This window comes from Mesocricetus auratus, unplaced genomic scaffold (genome assembly GCF_017639785.1).
Source record: "Mesocricetus auratus isolate SY011 unplaced genomic scaffold, BCM_Maur_2.0 Super-Scaffold_100019, whole genome shotgun sequence".
NCBI classification, from domain to species: Eukaryota; Metazoa; Chordata; class Mammalia; order Rodentia; family Cricetidae; genus Mesocricetus; species Mesocricetus auratus.
The window spans coordinates 9,659,539-9,665,071 of NW_024429200.1; positions in this window are offsets into that span (position 1 = coordinate 9,659,539).

Consider the following 5,533-nt stretch of genomic DNA (forward strand, 5'->3'; position numbering starts at 1 on the left):
GACGTCTTGCTGCGCCCGTGTCCATGTCTTTTGTTCCTCAGATCTAAGGCACTTAGGAAGGTGACAGGAATGATGAGACTCTGAATGGCCTTACCTGGGATGTCTCAGGGGTGAGTCACAAGCCACACAAAGTCAGGGCCTGACAGTCATCTGCATGCTATAGATACACTCAGAGTTGGAAGAAAACCTTCCCAGGAAGGGAGTGGGCTGTGCTGGGTAGGGGAAGAGAGGCTGAAAGATGAGCAGCCTGTCTGGTCCCCAAGGGGGCAGACATTCCTGCCATTGCCACAAGGGAATCTCCCTTCATATACCAGATCTTTCAGCAACCGGAATTATTATAAACACTGCAATTAAGGTAATAGAAGTACATTGACTGGTGCAGCTCAAAACACAGAATGGTGGATGGGTGGAGTCCCATTCTTGGGCAATTTTGACTCCAGGTGCTGGCAGATATGACTCAAGAATAGGCACTACTTCCTCGGGGACCCCATGACAGACTCCTTGTTGCCAGGAGAGGAATTTCCCATCATCCTCCCTTCTTGTTGTACTGTGCGAGCTGGCAGCAGGCTGACAAGGTTACGGGGAGGTATCTGATATGTTATCACGCCTCTGGGGCCTGTGACAGGCAGACTTGTGTGGAGTGGGCCCACGGCCTCTTCTGCCTCCCTCTCCAAATATCCCCCCACCTGTGTGCCTCACACGGGCCTGCCAATCAGAGGCAAAGATAAGGAGCTGACTTGAGGCCTCCTCCCAGAGCCCAAGCACTGAAGGCAATTATGTGTGGGTGGGAGAGTCTTGGTTTCTGTCAACCTCAGGCCTGAGGCTTGCTGTAGAACTACACGGCAGCTGCCAGAGTAGAATGTGTGGCCTTCTGAAGGACACAGGGCTACTCTTAGACAGACCCTATATTAGACAGACGCCGTGCATTGCACTACCATGCTTTCTATTGACAATGTGCAGTCACGGAAAAGGCCATGATGGTGGCCGTGGGGCAGGCCTGCCACCTGTGCACAGGGGTCTTTAAAGAAAATCACCAAGGGGCACAGTCTACACTCTTCACAGCTCTTCCAAACCACACAGGATGCAGAGCATGAATCAGGACCATCTGCAAAGAACTTGGTAACGGCTCATGAAGATGTCAGTACACATACTGCAAATCCACATTTGAGACTCTTACAATAATCACACAGACAAGCCCAATGTGTTTACATCAATAACGAAGAAGGAATTTGTGGTTTTCTATTTTTCATTTTATTTTTACAGAAATATGTTCTATAGAGTACATCTTAATAAAATATGGGAATATTCTGTGGGGTATAAACAGATACTGTAGGAAAACATCAGTCAGCAGCAAGTTGTAAAAGAAAATCCTGTTCCTTTACCCCAGAGTTTGAGAAGTACATTTCCAGCTATAGTTTGCTGCTTCAAAAACACAGCATTCAAGCCACTAGGCTCTGGACAAAAAGGTATGCAACAACTCAGCTGCAGAAAAAAACAAGTGTCCAATTATGTTGAGGTCTTTGATCCAGTTGGACTTAAGTTTTGGGCATGGGTTAGATATGGATCTATCTGCAGTCTTCTACATGTCTGCATCCAGTTATGCCAGCACCATTTGTTGAAGATGCTTTCTTTTTCTACTGTATAGTTTTAGCTTCTTTGTCAAAGATCAGGTTTTCATAGGTGTGTGGGTTAATATCAGGGTGTTTAATTTGATTCCATTGGTCTACCAGTCTGTTTTCGTGTCAATACCAAGATGTTTTCATTACTATAGCTCTATGGTACAGCTTGAAATCAAGGATGGTGTTGCCTCCTGAAGTTCCTTTATTGTACAGGGTTGTTTTGGCTATCCTTGGTTTTTTTGTTTTTCCATATAAAGTTGACTATTGTCTTTTCAAGGTCTGTGAAGAATTGTGCTAGGATTTTGATAGGGATTGCATTGAATCTGTAGATTGCTTTTGATAAGATTGCTATTTTTACTATGTTGATCCTACTTATCCAAGAGCATGGGAGATAAAGACCTCAACATAAATTCAGTCACACTGAACCTCTTAGAAGAGAAAGTGGGAGGTACCCTTGAACAAATTGGCACAGGAGATCACTTCCTGAACATAATGCCAGTAGCAAAGACACTGAGATTGACAATTAATAAATGGGTCCTCCTGAAACTGAGAAGCTTCTGTAAGGCAAAGAACACAGTCAACAAGACTAAACAGCAGCCCACAGTATGGGAAAAGATCTTCACCAACCTCACATCAGACAGAGGGCTGATCTCCAAAATATTCAAAGAACTCAAGAAGCTAGCCATAAAAACACCAAATAATCCAGTTAAAAAGTGGAGTACAGAACTAAACAGAGAATTCTCAATAGAAGAATCAAAAATGGCTGAAAGACACTTAAATTGTTCAGCATCCTTAGCCATCAGGGAAATGCAAATCAAAACTACTCTGAGACACCATCTTACACCTATTAGAATGGCTAAAATCAAAAACACCAATGACAGTTTATGCTGGAGAGGATGTAGAGAAAGGGAAACGCTTCTCCATATCTGGTGTGAGTGCCAACTTATATGGCAGTTTCTCCAGAAAATGGGAGCCAGTCTACCTCAATATCCAGCAATTCCACTCTTAGGCAAATACCCAAAGGATGCACATTCCTACAACAAGAATATCTGTTCAACTATGTTCATAGCAGCATTATTTGTAATAGCCAGAACCCGGAAGCAACCTGGACGCCCCTCAACTGAAGAGTGGATACAGAAAATGTGGTACATTTACACAATGGGAAAAAAATCAATGGAATCTTGAAATTTGCAGGCAAATGGATGGAACTAGAAGAAACCATCCTGAGTGAGGTAACCCAGTCACAAAAAGACAAATATGGTATGTACTCACTCATACATGGATATTAGACATAGAGCAAATAATTCCCAGCCTACAATCCACACCTCCAGAGAAGCAAGGAAACAAGAAGGACCATAAGAGAGATTTACATGGTCCCCAGTGAAGCAGAAAAGACAAGAGCCCCCGAACAAATGGGGAGTATGAAGGGGAGAGGGAAGGGGGTTAGGAGAAAGAGTAGGGGAGAAGACAAGGGGGGAGGAGAACATGAGGGATCAGGAAGATTGAGTGGGGAGAGAAATAGAGGAAAACAATAAAAGAGGCACATCAATAGAGGAAGCCACTATAGGTTTAGAGAGAAATCTGGCACCAGGGAATTGTACAGAGATCCACAAGGATGACCCTAACTAGGAACCTAAGCAATAGTAGAGAGACTACCTTAAATGCCCTTCCCCTATAATGTGAATAATAACTACCTTAAATGCCATCCTAGAGCCTTCATCCAGTAGCTGATGGAAGCAGAAGCAGAGATCCACAGCTAAGCACTGAGCTTAGCTATGGAATTCAACTTCAGAGAGGGAGGAATGACCAACAATGGAGTCAAGACCATCCTGGGAAAACCCACAGAAACAGATGACAGATGACAGTCTGACAGCTGGGAACCAACATAGGATCACACCAGGCCCCCCAAACATGGGTGTCAGCTAGGAGCATTGAGCAGTCTATGGTGCCTCTGGCAGCGGAACCAGGATGCATCCCTAGTGCAGGAATGGACTTCAGGAGCCCATTTCCCATGGAGGGATACTCTCTTAGCCTAGATACACAGGGGAGAGCCTAGGCCCTGCTCCAAATGACTTGGCAGATTTTGATGATCCCTCATGGAAGGCCTCACCCTCCCTGGGGAGTGAATGGGGGATGGGATGAGGGTTCGGTGGGGGGATATGGGAGGAAGAGGGAACTGGGATTGATATGTAAAATAAGATGGTTTCTAATTTAAATAAAATTTGAATTTAAAAAAGTGTTGAGTTAAAAAATGCACAAATGGGGGGGATGACTCACAAAAGTGCCCACCTCAAGACTCAGGACCTGAGTTCAGTCCCTGGGACCCATGTGGTAGAAGGTAAGAACCAAATCCTGCACGTGGTCCTCTGACTCCACCCCCAAATCCTGCACATGGTCCTCTGACTCTACCCCCAAATAAATAGACTGACAGATAAGTAAATGTAAAAGGTAAAATAATTGAACAAATGAGCAAAAGGGATACTTCCTGGAAGAGAATAGGAAAATGCATATGTAATGGAAGTGTATGGAAAGTAAGTAGCCAGTGTTCCTAATCATTAGGGAAACCCAAATCAACACCACAGGACATCTTCTCGTTCCTGTAGGAAAAGCTGTCATCAAACTGGCAAAACACTAACAAATGGGGATATGGAGAATGGAGAATGCTCTGAGACTGTTGGCAAGGATTCAACTTAGAGCAGTTGCCGTAGGCAACAACATGGAGGGTCCCCTGCAAACCGGAAACAGAACTGTCTCTGATTTGGCAGTCCTCTACTGCCTATACATCTAGGGGAATGGGAGTGGACACATGCATGACAACACACGTGTGCTCACAGATAATCTCAGTGCTATTCACAACTGCCAAGATATGGACTCCACCTTGGGAGCCATCAGTTGATTAGTAAATAAAGTAAATGTGGTATGTAAACATAATGGACTAGTACTCAACCATAAAAAAGCATGCTATTATGTCATTTGTGGTAACATGGAGACTGGAGACCATTATGTTCAGTGAAAATAAGTCAGGCACGGAAAAGTGAACATAGCATGTATTTTGCTTAGACTCTTAGAAGTCAATCTCACTGAAGGAGAGAAAAGAATACTGGTTATGGGGGCTGGAGAGATGGTTCAGTGGTTAAAAGCACTGACTGTTCTTCCAAAGGACCCAGGTTCAATTCCCCAAATCCACATGGCAGCTCACAGTTGTCTGTAACCCAGGCTTTGGAGAAGCAACACCCTCTTCTGGCTACAAAGGGCATCAGACACACATGGTGCATATATATATATATATATATATATATATATATATATGCAGACCAATACCCATATACATAAAAATAAATAAATTAGAATTTTTAAAATAAAACAAGGGTTGCCCAAACCTAGGAAGCTTGTGGGAGAGAAGTGGATAAAGGATGGGTACCAGGTACAGAGTTCAGTTGGACAGGAATAACTCCCAATGCTCTGCGCAGAGCGCGGTACCTGTGGTTGGCAGCATCCGTTGCATATTGCAGAATGGCTAATGGAGAAAGGGGTTACATGTTCCTGACACAAAGAAGATGAACAGACGTGTAAGGTTATAGATATTCCATTTACACTGACTTGATCAGTACACAACATATGTCTGCACCAAGATGCCATGCTGGAGGCTGGCTCTGCAAGCCTGAGGACCTGAGTTTGAAACCCCAGCACCCGGGTAAAACTCTAGGCACAGCTGTGCATATCTGTAACCCCAATAGCATGGGTCCAAGACAGGTGGATCCCAGGATTTAGCTGGCTAGGTAGCCAAGCACAAATGATGAATTTCCAGTTCCGTGACAGAGGAAGATACCAGATATCCTGACCTGATCTCCATGTGTGTGTGCATAGATGTGTGTAACACACACACACACACACACAGTGTCATACTGCACTCC